General features: G+C 43.3%; 1 protein-coding gene across 3 annotated transcripts in view; it reads left to right on the plus strand.

Moving 5' to 3' along the window:
* The first annotated feature begins 4,779 nt into the window (after nt 1–4,779).
* The window catches only part of CELF1 (CUGBP Elav-like family member 1), a 78,333-nt gene continuing 67,404 nt past the window's right edge, over nt 4,780–15,708 (plus strand). The window contains exon 1 of one of the 3 annotated variants that reach the window (XM_036325906.1): nt 4,780–4,903. The gene's annotated coding sequence lies outside the window, so the exon portion shown is untranslated. The remainder of the gene's footprint in view (nt 4,904–15,708) is intronic. The other 2 variants (XM_036325905.1, XM_036325899.1) reach the window with 2 other exon arrangements.

A 15,708-nucleotide genomic window follows, 5' to 3' on the forward strand; every position in this document is an offset into this window, starting at 1 on the left:
ACTTTTTATCCCATCCCAGAGGTTTCCCCGCTTTGCTTTCCCCACCTCTCTAGTCTATCCCCAATGGATTTCATGTCACCCACCTACGTCCCTCCTTTAATTGCAATGTATAAAAATAGAGGAAAACCCGCCATTCTCTGGAGCATTATCTCAATTCCTTGAGGTACTGCTTCCCAGCAATTGTTGACAGTTTGGCTCAAATAAACTCACAAAAAAAATCTTTAAAATATATATTTTTCAATTGATTTTACAGAGAGGAAGGGAGAGGAATAGAGAAATAGAAACATCTATGAGAGAGAAACATCAATCGGCTTCCTCCTGCATGTCCCTTGCTGGGGATCAAGCCCACAACCCAGGCATGTGCCCTGACTGGGAATCGAACCATGACCTTCAGGTTCATGGGCCGACGCTCAACCACTGAGCAACACTGGCAGGGCCTTTTTGTTTTCTTAATCCTTACCCAAGGACATGCTTAAAGAGAGAAAGGGAGAGAGAGGGAGGTTGCTTTCTATATATGCCCCAATGGGGAGTACCTGCAAACCCAGGTATGTGCCCAGACTGGGAACTGAACTGGCAACCCTTTGTTGCACAGGTGTACAGGTCAATGGTTTTAGTGTATTCACAGAGTTGTGCAATCATCACCACAAACAATTTTAGAACATTTTTATCATCCCTCAAAGAAACCCCATACCCATTAGTACTCACTCTCCACTTCCCCCCAACCCAACAGCCCCAGGTAACCACTAATTTTTTATTTCTATAGATTTGCCTGTTCTGAACATTTCAAATAAATGGAATTACATAATATGGCTTCTTTTACTTAGCATAATGCTTCAAGTTTCCTCCATATTGTAGCATGTATCATAATGTATTTCTTTTTATATTTCATTGTGTAGATATACCATATTTTTTTTTTCTCCATTTATCAGTTGATAATAATTTGGGTTATTTCCACTTTTTGAATAATATTGCTGTTAACATTCATATACAAGTTTGTGTGTGTGTGTGTGAACATATGTTTTTATTTCTCTTGGATATACATCTAACTGCAATTATTGAGTCTATGTGTACTATTAAAAAAAAATCATTGTAACCCTAGCTGGTTTGGCTCAGGGGATAGAGCGTCAGTCTGTGGACTGAAGGGTCCCGGTTTCATTTCCAGTCAAGGGCACATGCTGGGTTGTGGGTTCAATGCAATGATTTTTTTTGTCATCATTGATGTTTCTATCTCTCTCTCCCTCTCCTTTCCTCTCTGAAATCAATAAAAATATTTTTTTAAAAAATCATTGTAAATCATGTTGATAAAAAATTTGTCATGATTTTTTTCACTAAATGATGTACTATAAGCACTTTCCATGTTATTACATTGTCTTTATCATTTAAAATGAACCCAATTGTTATACAATAAAGTAATTATTCTACTATTCGATATCTAGGCTATTTAAAAATTTTTGTTTCCAGACATTTCCAGCATGAAATTTTTTTATTGAATTTATTGTGGTGACTGGTTAAAAAGGTATATAGGTTTTAGGTGTACAATTCTTTAATACATCATCTGTATATTGTATTGTGTGTTTACCACCCCAAGTCAAGTTTCCTTCCATCATCATTTATTCCCTCCTTACCCTCGCCTACTTCTCCCCCCCCCCTTTTCCATATATTATATAATTTTTTCTCTATATTATTTCTGTATGTCCTACATTTAGAATTACTATAGTAGGATAGGTTCCTAAATGTGGAGTTACTGTGTCAAAGAATCATTTACAATTTTTGCTTTAAATAAAGTACATAACCTAAAAAGTTCCATTCTTACCCCAAAACCCTGTTTTCAAAATACAGATTTGTATGCATATGTATTTTACCATCATTTTGTTATGAACGTTTTCATAATAAAATAAATTAAACACAGGAAAACTGAATAAATTGAACAGGAAAAACCCATATAACTCCTACCTAAATGCTACAATTAACATTTGTTTCTTTTATCACATTTACCCATTAGTCCATCCTATTTTTGATACATTTAGAATATAAATTTTTTATAAAAGTTGACTCATCCTATTATTTACTGTTCTGTTACCTTTTTTTCACTCAACAATATAAGTATTATGCCATGTCAGTATAGATCAGTGGTTCTCAACCTTCCTAAAGCTGCGACCCTTTAATACAGTTCCTCATGTTGTGGTGACCCCCAACCATAAAATTATTTTCGTTGCTACTTCATAACTGTAATTTTGCTACTGTTATGAATCATAATGTAAATATCTGCTATGCAGGATGTATTTTCATTGCTACAAATTGAACATAATTAAAGCATAGTGATTAATCACAAAAACAATATGTAATTACATATGTGTTTTCCGATGGTCTTAGGTGACCCCTGTGAAAAGGTCATTTGACCCCCAAAGGGGTCGTGACCCACAGGTTGAGAACCGCTGGTATAGATACCTATTTAATTTATCATTTTCAAAGAGTTGCACATTATTCCAATATGCGGCTTTCAATTAAACTTACAATTTTTTATTGAGTGGCCTGAATATTCCAGACAATATTCCAACACTTGAGGTACCTCAGTGAACACCAGGGAGGGTTGCTGCCCTCTCTCCTCTTGCCTTTCCTGTGTGCACTGTATTTTGGAATAACCAAATATCTCTGGTTGGTGAGGGAAGGTTCTTCTCTATAGCAAACTACCTGTTAATAAATGGGGAAGAAATAATAAAATTAGAAACTCAGTATTTTGCATTCCAGCTAATAATTGTGGAAAGAATGATAGAATTAGAAACTCAGCATTTTGCAATCCCTGGTGAAAAAATGGATTCAGTCAATGGTCATCAGTGGATAAAAGCATGAGATGAAAAGCTGATAGGAAACTCCCATGGAGGGATCAGGCTAAGGCCACCTGAACTAATTAATTAACCTCCATACGGATAGAAGCAGGACAACCTGACCTCATTGGCCTCCAGAAGTGATGCAGTGTGATGTCCACAGCACCAACTTCAAAAAAGTCCAAGAATCCATTTAAAATTCAGACATTTAGCACCCTCCTTTTCAGGCGTGTATCTTAGGACTTTTCTGTCCTAAACTCTAAGGGTCCCCACAGGACTTGCAATGTGGGGAACAGTGGACAGCAGCAGCCTGTCTCAGGCTAACCCCCTGAACTTGTCTCTAAGGCCCCCTTTTCCTGACCTTTCAGTGAGCTGACAGCAGCCCTGCCTAGGCTCTCTCTTGATACTTCTGCTATCCTGAGCCCTTTCTTGTTTCCCTATCCCCAGCTTTAATAAATGTACTCTTAAAAAAATTCAGACATTTAATGGTGACATTAATTGTGGGAATGTATGTGACAACATTCTACAAGCTATAATGGTTTTAATTTTTGGATGTTTTCAGCAAATTACACATAAAACTATTACTATGATCATATATTGACATAATAAATGTATATAAAATGGCAAACTAATAAAACCCTAATATGCAAATTGACCGAACAGCGAAGGAGTGAGGGGTTCCAGACTGCAAGAGGGTGCAGCCGGGCTGAGGACCTCCCTCCTCCAGTGCACAAATTTCGTGCACCGGGCCTCTAGTATATAATAAATGAGGCTAATTGTTCTGATCTGTATGATACCAGAAAAACTGTGTTAGTTTTTTTTTTTTTCCCTCCTAAGGGGAAAAGTGGTGCTTCCAACACATGGGGAAACCCTTGAGGCTTCTGCTTGGGAATCCACTTGTTTTTTTGTGGTAAGGTAGGGTATAATCAGTATTTGTGGGTATAAGAATTATTTGCTCTGGTGAGCCAGATGATGTTACAGAAAAATCATTTGCAAACCCATGAGTTATTTGCATGCTGCTGGTGCCCAAAGGTCTCAGAGCTAAGTTTTACTTGTCTTTCTGTATTTCACTGTCCCACAAGGTGTAGAAACTGCGGAATAAATGACGTTAGCCTTAAAAAAAAAACACCCCACAAAACTATTGTACTGTTTGCATTCCACCTAGATCCTGGTATTTCTGAGTCACTCTGAAGGAGAGCTTTCATGTCCTAACCTGGGTTGTTTAGAAATGTTTTTCTAGGGAAAGAAGTTTAGGGCTGGGCCATCTGTGGTTTCTTAATAGAACCCTTATGAGCTTCCTGGCGCTGCAGGGATTTGGGCCAAGTTGTGGGTTCAGACAGCGTATCATCCCGCTAGAAAGCATTCCCCTAATTCTGAAAGCTTGCAATATATGCACATTCCACATCTCGGTAAATTAGGAAGAAGGCAGGGACCCTGTTGCTCGTCCGCGAGGGCAGAAATGAGGGTGTGTCACGTGCCCAAGGCTGGCCGAGCACACCCTTCCATTCAACTCATTCATTCATTCACCCCGTATTTATTACGCTCATAGTCAGTGCCAAGCAGGGGTCCTTGCCCAGCAGGTTCTCCGGAGCTCCTGTGGGTGCCGCGCGCAAAGCTGACATCCTCAGACTCCCAGGCCGGGGTCTTCCCACCTTTCCCTCCAGGAGAGCTCGGAGACAAAGGGATGCGCCCCCGCAGCTCCCCAACCGGAGGGCTCCCCGCGGCGCGGGGCTTCGGCGCAGCTGCTCCTCCACTCCCCAGCCCGAGGGGGCGCTGCAGCGCCGGGCGCTCGGCCCGCCCCTGCGCCGCGCCGCGCCGCGCTCCGCTCGGATCTGCGCTGTGGGCGGCTCCGCGGTGGTACGTTCCCCTCGCCGCCCTCCCCCGCGGCCCTCCCCGCCGGTGGTAGGTGCCGGAAGTGCCGCCATTTTGGGGTGTTCTGCTCCGGAGGCAGCGGCGGCGGCGGCGGCGGGACGCGGAGGCTCCCCGGGGACTCGGCCTCAGCAGCGAGGCGGCGGCGGCGGCGGCTGAGGAGGCGCAGGCAGCAGCGGAGGCAGCGGCGGGCTCAGGTGCAGCCGCTGGTGAGTGGGGCGGCCGCGGGATAACGGGCCGCGGGTGGGAGGGAGGGAAGGGAGGCAGGAGGGAGGCGCCGCGGGGCGGGTCCGGTCCTGGCGGCCGCGGGGCACCAGGCCCTCCGGGCGCGGCCGCTCCTCGTTCCCCGCGCCCCGGGGCCAGATCCGCGATCTCCTCCCGCGTGTCGGGGTCCTTTGCTCCCCGGGCGCCGCCGCGCTGGCCCGGCGCGTGCCCCGCCGCCCAGGGAGACCCGCCCTCGTGGCCTCGCTCCCTCTCCCCGCGCCCTTTGCCTCACCCTCCGCACCCAGAGGCTCCGGTCCCTGCCGAGGGGGAGCGCCGGCCTCTTTTTTTTTTTTTTTTTCCGGCCGCCGTGCCAGACGCAGGCTGCCTGCCCGGGACACCCTCTCGCTGCTCCTGTCGGCCCACGTGTTCCAGGTGCTCAGCCTGGAGGGCCGGGACCCCCGCCCCTGGAGGGCAGCGCTTCTCCGCCGCAGCCTCGAGGGCCCGGGCTCCTCTTCCCGGATCCGCTCGGGCCTCGGCCCGGCCCCCTCCCCCATCGGGTGTGCGCCGGGTCGTGGCCTAGAAGCGGGGCTGAGTCTCGCCCCCCGAGCGCGGGGAGCCCCGCGACGCGCCGGCTGCCAGGCGCCCGGCTGTGGGTGGGAAGCCGGCGGCGTCCCGGCTGCGGTCCTCGGGGCTGGATGTCGTTTGAATTCTCCGAGACGATGGCACCGGCTCTAAGGAGCCCTCCGTCCGTCCGCGCTCGTCCTCCTAGCGGGTCGGAGCAAAATGGAATCTCTCTCTCGCCCGCAGAGTGAGCGCTGTACTTGGCTGGCCCTCGAGGAAGGGCCGTGGAACGGTCTCCGGGCGCGGGGGGTGCTGCCGTGTCCGCAGGGTGGGAAGGAGGGTGCAGCTGCCCAGCCACCCCTTTACAGGAACTTCACCTTCTAAAGGCCCTTTCCGCTCTCTGATGCCCTGGGATGGGCAGGCTTCCTATCGCATTCTCCCACCTTTCCCACAAGTGGTGTTGGGTGGGCTCGTTCCGAGGGTGGCGTCTCCCAGAGTTCTCTGCGCGCTTCAGTCTCCTCTGAAATTCTCCGGGAGGAGGAAGGTGTGTTTCTCCGCTTCGGGTCGCCCAGGGCGCTCTCTGCTCTATAGCATCAGGCCCCTCTCGGCTCAAGGCTTTGGGTGCTCCCAACAAATGGCTGTTTCTTCTGCCTTTCCATGAGCCCGCGTGGAAAATCACACAGTTACCATAGCTTGCAGCAACTGTTGCTTTGGTCACCCCACGCCCTCCACGTCCGTTTTTATGTTCTCCTAACTTGGCAGTAATATGTGGTTTCTGATCGTGAGTTAGCCGGGATTGAATCTGGAGCTTTCAGCTGTTGCTTTAACCAGGAAGGTTATGGTTCCCCCGTGGGTTCCATATTTCCTCTTGACCGTGTATGTATGCCACCTGTTTCCATTAAAAATGACTGTCGGTCACCCTGGCTGGTTTGGCTCAGTGGGTAGAGCCTCTGTCTGCGGACTGAAGGATCCAGGGTTTGATTCTGGTCAAGGGCATGTACCTCGGTTGCAGGCTCATTCCCAGGCCCTGGTTGGGGCGAGTGCAGGAGGCAGCCAGTCGATCTCTCTCACACATGGATGTTTCTCTCCTCCTCCCTTCCACTCTCTAAAAATCAATGGAAAAAATATCCTCGGGTGTTGATTAACCCCTCCACCCCCCAAATAAATAAGTAAATGACTCTTGGCCAAGAGGATAGGCCTCAACTTCTCTCCAAACATTCTTTTTTTTTTTAAAAAAAATGTTTTTTATTGACTTCTGAAAGAAAGGGAGAGGGAGAGGTAGAAACAATAATGAGAGAATCATTTGTCAGCTGCCTCCTGCATGCCCCTACTGGGAATGGAGCCCACAACCTGGGCATGTGCCTTGACCGTGAATCCAACTATGACCTCGTGACCTCCTAGTTCATAGGTCTACACTCAACCAGCTAACCAGCTGGGCCAACCATTCATTCTTGCCTATGGGGATTTTCTTTTAGATACTATCTCTCAGTGTCTGGACTTAAAATCCATTAGCAGGTGGGGCTCTTAGAGGTAGAATACATATTTTCCAATCTCTTCACCTTTTTTTTTTTTATTGTCTAAAGTTTTACATATATCCCCCCCCCCCCCCCATTCCTATCCTGGGCAAGCTCCACTGCCCCAGTGTCTGTGTCCATTGGTTATGCTAATATGCATGCATGCAAGTCCTTTGGTTGCTCTCTAACCCCCCACTCTCCTGCCATTTGTCTCTGGATCTATTCTTGTTCATCAGCTCTTCACTTTCTAGATGAGGAAACCAAGGCCTCCGAGGTTAAGTGACTTTGCCCAAGGTTACATAGGAAGTCTTCTTAAAACAGTCTCATCAGATTTTTAAAAAACAGTATCATGCAAATTGCCCTTTAAAATATGATGGAATGGAAAGGGCCCTGAGCTTGAAGTTAGGAGGCCTGGATTGTAATCCTTGCTCTGCCAGTTACTAGCTACACATCCTTGATCAAGTAATTGTTCTGAGCCTGTTTATTCTCATTTGCAAAATGGAGAAAATGTGTCTACCTCACACATGGTACTAATCCAGCTTCAGTGCTTTAGCATGTGAAAGTGCCTGTGGTGTAATAGTCAGTGAATTTTTGAGTTAGCTGATTAATTTTTATAAAATTTCTGTTTATTATTACAGAAGTTACAAAGTCATTATAAAAATACAGGTAAGCCAAAAAGGCAGAAACTCACCCTAGTCCCACCTCTCAGAGGCTCATTCAGAGGTAATTATTGATATTCAGTCTTTATCTTATCATCCTTTTTATATGCTATAGAAATGTTTATTTTACCAAAAGAAGCTTGTCTTAGTAACAATTTTGTGCTGTGTTTTTAAGATTTAATAATAGGTGATAGGCATGGTTTAACAACCACATTTTAAATAGTGTTCTGTATTTAACAGCTCCAGCACATGTGAGGTAGGTCAGTGGATATCCCAGTATAGGAGCAGAGAAGTTGCTCTTTTAATACTTGCTGACCTGGAAGAGGAGGAGAGGAAGGGCACAGACCTAACATTTAATGTATGTCTACAGTATGATTTAAAATAAAAAAATAAAGATTTGGGCTCTGCTGCTAAATGGAGTGTGAATCCTGAATCCCATTCCCCTACCTGTGAATGCTACTGCAGCTTCTTTAACTTACTTTGACTGTGAGGCTAGACCTAATAAGGAAGTGCTTTGGAAAGGGAAAGAGAAGAGTTGTCACCTGGAGGCCAGGATAAATTTGGAAGAAATAGGAGCATTAGGCTCCTCTATGCTCAAAGCTTTGGGTACTCTCAACAAATTGCTATTTCTTCTGCGCCCCCCCCCCCCCTTTTTAACAGCTTTATTTAGATATAATTCACATAGCATATAATTCAGTGGTTTCTTGATATAGTAAATCATTCTATAACTAGATGCCCAGTGCACAGATTTGTGTACCGATGGGGTCCCTTGGCTTGGCCTGTGCCCTCTCACAATCTGGGACCCCTCAGGGGATGTCAGAGAGCCAGTTTCAGACTGATTCCCACAGGCAAGGCTGAGGGACCCCACCAGTGCACAAATCTGCACACTGGGCCTCTAGTATGCATATAAGATCTTTAGTTAATCTCTTCCCCTCCTTCCTCTTCCCCCTTTCCCCCTGAGATTCATCAGTCTGTTCCATGTTTCCATGCTTATGGTTTCCGCTCCTGCTGTGAGCACCTGCCCCCTGGTGGTCAGTGCGTGTCATAGCGATCAGCCAGTTGGCCGGTTGGTTGGTTGGTTGGCCAGCTGCTTAGGCTTTTCTATATATAGATTGACATGTACAACAACATTTGCCATTTTAACCAATTTTTATATTTGCATTGTTATGTGACAAAATCACATAACATAAACTTTATCACCCTTGTTTTGTTTTATAAAATTTTATATTTATTTAAATTTATTTTTTATTTCAGATAGGAAAGGAGAGAGGGGGAGAGAGTTAGAAACATGAATGATGAGAATCATTGATGGCTGCCTCCTGCATGCTCCCTACTGGGGATCGAGCCCACAACCTGGACATGTGCCCTGACCAGAAATCGAACGGTGACCTCCTGGTTCCTGGGTGGATGCTCAACCACTGAGCCACACTGGCCAGGCTGTCTTTATTTTTGAAAGTATTACAGAAATTGCCCCCCCCCCCCCCCCAATTCACCCTCTCCACCCTACTCCTGCCCCCTCTCCAGGCCTTCACCAAACTTATCAGTATCCATGGATTATGCACATATGCATATAAGTTCTTTGGTTAATCTCTTCTCTCACCCCCTCTCCCTCTGAAATACGATAGTCTGTTGCATGCATTCTTCAATGTCTCTGGTTCTATTTTGTCAGTTTATTTTGCTAACTTTTTTAAATGCTAACTATTTTTTAAAATGCTAACTATTTTTTAAAAAAGATTTTTAATTGATTTTTTAGAGAGCGAAAGGGAGAGGGGGGCAGAGAAAAAGAAACATCAATGTGAGAGTGACACATTGATCATCTTCCCCCTGCACACTCCCCACCAGGGATCGAGCCCACCACCCAAGTGTATGCTCTGATCTGGAATTGAACCCGCAAACCCTCAGTGCATCAGATGTCACCAACCAACTGAGCCGCATCGGCCAGGGCCATCTTAACTATTTTTTAGTGTATAGTTAGTTTGTGACATAAGTTCATTCACATTGTTGGGAAATATCTACAGAATTTCTGTCTTGCTAATCTGAAAATTTACAATCCCAGCAGTAGCACAAGGGCTCCAATATTTTCACATCCTTGCCAACATTTGTTTTGTGTGCATGTGGTTTTCTAAAAATTAATTATTTATTTAGAGAGAGGAAGGGGGAGAGAGAAACAGAGACATCGATTTGTTCCACTCATTCATGGACTGACAGGTTGATTCCTGTATGTGCCCTGATTGTGGACCAAACCTATACCTTGTCATATTGGGATGACACTCCAACCAACTGAGCTACCCTGTTTTTAAAACTTTTTAAAAAAATGTAGCTAACCTGATGGGGGTGATATCTCATTGTGGTTTTGAGAGTAATTTAAAAAAAATGTTTTTATTGATTTTTAGAGAAAGAAGAAGGGAGAAGGATAGATAGAAACATGGATGAGAGAAACAATGATTGGCTGCCTCCTGTACACCCCCTACTGGGGATCAAGCCTGCAACCCGGACAGGTGCTCTGAGAACCCGTGACCTCTTGGTTCATAGGTCAATGCTCAGCCACTGACCCTCACCAACTGGGCTTCATTGTGGTTTTGGTATGCATTTTTCTGATTAATGATGTTGAACATTATGCTTGTTGGCCAATGCCTTCAAGTTCTTTGCCCATTTTTAAATCACATTGTTTGATTTTATTGTTGTTGAATTATAGTTTTTTATATATTCTCAATATTAATCCCTTATTAAATATATGATTTGAACATATTTTCTTCCATGCTGTACGCTGCCTTTTCACTTTGTTGATTGTGTCCTTTAAAAACTTAATATTGCCCAGCCGGTGTGGTTCAGTGGTTGAGCGTTGACCTATGAACCAGGAGGTCACGGTTTGATTCTGGTGGTGGGCTCAATCCCCAGTGGGGGATGTGCAGGAGACAGCCCATCAGTAATTCTGTCATTAATGATGTTTCTATCTCTCCTTTTCCCTTCTCTGAAATCAATTAAAATAAATATTTTTTTAAAAACCAGGTGTGTTTTTTTTTAAAGCTTGATGTCCTCTCATTTGTCTGTTTTTTATTTTGTTGCTTGTCCTTTTGGTTTTATACCTGAAAAATCATTGCCAAGTCCAAAACCATGAAGCTTTCCCCCTGTTTTCTTCCAGGAGTTTTATAATTTTAGATTTTTAGGTTTAGGTCAAGTACATTCATGTGCAGTCACCACCACGATCTTTTTTCACTCCAAACAGAAACTTTGTAACCATTAAGCAATAAACACCCCATTTCCCCTTCCTCCTAGCCCCTGGTAAACTCTAATCCAGTGGTGGCCAACCTTCGGACCTCAGGGACCCCTGCTGCTCTAGTTTACTTACTGTCTGTATGAATTTGCCTCTTCTAGGTATTTCATGTAACTAGAACCCTACAATATTGTCCTTTTGTATCTGGCTTATTTCACTTAGCAATAAGTTTCACTCATTTCATCTATGTTGTAGCATGTATGCATCAGGACTTCATTCCTTTTTGTGGCTGAATTCTCTGCTTCTTAAGGTCATTGTGTACAGTGGTGTCTCTTGATAGTTCTTCCTCTCTTGGAGCTCTACAAAGACTGCTGAATTGATTAGAATTCATGCTCTTCCTGTGGATTGTCACACAGGTATGTCCACCACCAAGCTCAAATCTCTAGAAAAATCAAATACATCAGGGTGCATAAAAGTACATAACAATAAACCAAATCACAAATAATAGCACCACTTCTAATTTAATTTTAATTTCTAATCTTTGTGCAGCATATTCAAAATATGGGTTGTATACAGAAAAAGTATCACATGAAGAGAAAAATAGGCAGGTTTAAGTTTCTGCCTTTGCCTCATAATATACTAGAGGCCTGGTGCATGAAACTCACATACGGTGGGGTCCCTAGGCCTGGCTGGCAATCGGGGCCAGGCCAATTGGGGCCTGCCGGCTGTGGGGAGGGACGGGGCATAGGAGGTTGGCCCTTGGCCCCCCTAGGAAAGGGGGTGTGGAAGGAATGGACGCCACCATCGGTGCTGCGCCAGCACGCGGTTTCCCCCGCCACTGCGGGTGGCAGGCCAGTCTGGACCTGACGGCCAGGGGGAGGGGCTGCGGGAGGTTGGCTGGCTGGGGGAGGTTGGCTGTGGGAGCGCACTGACCAGGGGGCAGTTCCTGCGTTGAGTGTCTGCCCCCTGGTGGTCAGTGCACATCATAGCAACTGGTTGTTCCGATCACTTAGGCTTTTATATAGATAGATGAGTGTTTTTTGTCAGAGTGGACTGATCTCTAGGTATTTCACATTGTGTACAGATAAGTTTAAAAACCTGACATTTAATGGTCAAGTTCGGTTAACTAATACTTCCAGAGCATGTTAAATGTAGTCCTAGGTCTCCCAGTTTGTTTCAGTAGGAACAGTTATTCAGAGTATTCTCATGCATGAAAAGCTTTCTTATTAAGATGAGCCTGTATGTATTTTTTGGAGGTTCATAACTGTTTTTTTGTCTGCTTGATTGTCTGCTTTTCCTCTCTGCTTTTTGGACCTTGCCTCCCACCCTATGTTCCTCTTCTCCAGTAATAAATGCAATTCAATATTAATTCTTGGGGCATGGGATAACTAGAAATTTTATTCAGTTAACCCTATTGTCCCATGAAGTATTACAGCCCTCACACATGAGACTTGTAGTGTCAGGGAGGGTATGCATACATTTTCCTCAAACAACATGAATCATTCTTTTGATCAAAACTATTCTTTGAGTCTTGATTATTTTTGATAATAGTTAGACATTGAATGTATCATGGAAGTTCAAGTATTTCAGGAAATATAATTTGAACCAAGAATTAACTTTCTGTGTAGCCTTTCCCAGTAGAACTTCTAACAAATTCTGAAGTTGATTGATATTAATATAATCCTGTATTTTACATGCACACAACTTCCTAGAGGTGCTGTGGCACACAGCAAGTAAAATAGAAACAATTTTTGGGGAAAACCTGGAGAAGTAGTCTTTTCCATAATTGAGAGTTGATTGTTTGATTTTTAAGTCCTTAAAATGAAAACTTGTGGTTTCAAAGAATGATGTGACTTGGATGGGGTTTATAAGTAGCCTGGGAGGGATAGATGTGATAGCTCAAGCCAGTGGGCTTAAAAATTGGTACCATCACTGTGTGTGACCTTAACATTTCTGGGCCTGTTTTCCTGTCTGTAAAATAGAGATACCAACCTGAAATGATAATGTGAGAGTTAATTGAGATAACTTATGCTGGGCACTGAACAGTGCCTGGTGTGGTGTTGATAATGCTATTTCCTTTTTTTCATGTGTAGAAAATGGGTATATTACTTATCGCATGGGTCAGTAATGCAGTTCAAATAAAACAACAGTTAAAATGCCTAGTTGTACCATACATAAAAAGTAGCTACTAACTCAGGATTCCTTTTGTTTTTCCCTTTTTGGGTGTATTTTGTTTTTGAATTTTCCTGTGTCTTTTGTGGCTTAAGGGATGAGACATTGTTTCCTAATGTCCAATTTGTGCATTTGAAATGTTTTGCTGCACAAGGCATCCTTCCCATAGAACCTTTTAGCTTATTGTTCCCTGTGGAATCCTTGGGTACTGTGGTTTCCTAGATTCATTTTCACTGTCTACTTCATGAGAGTCTATTGGTAGAAAACTGAAAATACAAATGAATATATTATCGGATTTGTAATAGGGACACCTGGGTCTCTTCCTAAGTAGGTAACTAGTTTTAGGGAGGGAGGGAGAAATAAAGTTTGTAATGTAGAGGAAAGAGTTAATCAGTTTGGGCTATTTGCTTTGTAAACTGTCTTGTACCAAAAATCCTTATCTGAGCTTTGTAGTTTGCTAAAGACAGTTTTCTTGATGAGATCTTTATAATTGTAACTTTACCCTTGCCATGAAATTGGCTATTAGAATCTCTTTAAAGTAGGGGTTTCCTTACAGAATTGTTTCATATTTTTAATCCTCACCTGAGGACATGCTTAGAGGGAGGGAGAGAGGGAGAGAGAGATATTGATATTCAACCGATTGCCTTCCATATGCTCCCTGACGGGATCAAACCCGAAACCCAGGTAAATAAGCCCTGACCTGGAATCGATCCCTTTTGGTGCACGGGATGACGCTCAACCAACTGAGCCACTCTGGCTGGGCCTATTTGTTTATTTTATACTTCTTTGAGTTCCAGACCTGTAAAATTTTCCAAGGATGCTTTATATCCATTAAAAACTCCATGTTGATTTAACATTTTTTCTGCTAAGGAAATCTTTAATTCTCCTAAAAACTTTATTTCACAAGCTAGAAGGATAAACACCAACATTTCCTCTGGGCATTGGGACATGGATGATTTTTTCTCCTTCATACTTAACTATTGTTTGTTTGTTTTTTGTTTAGAGAGAGGGGAATGGAGAGGGAGAGAGAGAAACATTGATGGATTGTCTCCTGCACACCTTCTATGGGCAATCAAGCCCACAACCCGGGCATGTGTTCTGCCCTGGAATTGAATTGACAGTACTTTGGTGCATGGGATAACATCCAAGCAACTGAAACACACTGGCCAGGGCTGTTTTTAAAGTTTTATTTAGAGAATATTAATTTCATGTTACTTTTGGTGTAGAGTGCTTCTCTCTGGTGCTTTGCCGGATCAACATTGAAGGTGTTTTTGTTTTGTTTTTTAACAAGTTTTAAAGATTATTTTTTTATAACTACTATTTTTAGACATATAATAAAATAATCTTGCTTTTTCAAATAGGAAACTTAAAGTGAGCCATTATTTTTACAGAATTTTTTGAGGCCCAGCAGGTGTGGCTCAGTGGTTGAGGGTCGACCTGTGAGCCAGGAGGTCGGTCATGGTTCCATTCCTGGTCACATGGGTGGGTTGCAGGCTCGATCCCCAGTGTGCAGCCTGCAGGAGGCTGCCGATAGATGATTCTCTCCCATCATTGATGTTTCTCTCTCTCCCTCTTCCTCTCTGAAATCAATAAAAATATATTTTTTAAAAAAAGAATTTTTGTGAGGCATATGAATTAGGTCTCTTTCTTTTCTAGGGAAGTAACACATTTAGTGTCTTATTTGTTTTCTCTTTTAAAAAAGGTTAATGGACTTGAGTGGAATACAATGATGTGGGTTGAATGGCAGTTGAGACTTTAAACAAAGGGTAATGGTGAGTGGCTGTGTGCCCAGTTGATGAAGTCTGTCTGGTCTCTGCTCAGTAACTTCACAAATGATCTGTAATAGGAGCATCACAGTGGAGTTTTTTTCTTTGAGAAATGTTAATGAAGAAGGGGGGGAAACTCTGAGAAAGACAATTTAATGCTTCTAATTTGATTTTCCTTTTCTTCCTGTGATCATTTAGTTTAAGTTGAAAGACTTTATTCCAGAAAAATGTACAATTTCCCTGTAATATTAATTAATGAGCAGGAATTAAAAAGCGACAAGAGCCAGCTTTGAAATGTGGATTTGTATACAACCAAGAAGGAATAGTATTGCAGGGTAGAAAAAGCTGGAAGACATTACTTGACACTGGAGGCCAAGTGGTTGTAAATGTGTACCTAAACATTGTTATGCCTTCACGTAGTATGTATATAGTATTAAACTGAATGCTGTGAATAGAAGTTTTACAGTCCTCAGTGCTTACTTGTATCGGGGCTTTGCATAAAGTCAATACTAAATAAATATATGTTGAATAGTCCATATTTGGCCTAATGGCACTTTTATGTTTTGAGATAGATTAGTAATAAGGACTAGGAATAGGAAGAAAACATTAAAATTGAAATTCTGTGAATTTCTTGTTTGTTCAAATTATTGCTTTTTGAAGATAAAGTACTTTAAAGCTCCAAGGAGTTTTCTGGGTGGGAAAAAAAAAGTAAGCAGATTTCCATTGAAAGACATTAAGTTGGCTAAGATTTGTGCTATAAAAGCCTTTGTGTAGTTCTGTGATCTTGAAACCTCATATTGTATATTGCTTGAACAAAATCAGAAGGCTCTTTAGATAACCCTGATTCTGGCTCTGTTTTCTGTAGCCCCAGAGAATAAGAAAAGGAGAATCTGATATTGCTGGCAGTCCGTGCTCCCTTACTTT

Source organism: Myotis myotis, unplaced genomic scaffold (assembly GCF_014108235.1).
Source record: "Myotis myotis isolate mMyoMyo1 unplaced genomic scaffold, mMyoMyo1.p scaffold_m19_p_10, whole genome shotgun sequence".
NCBI lineage: Eukaryota > Metazoa > Chordata > Mammalia > Chiroptera > Vespertilionidae > Myotis > Myotis myotis.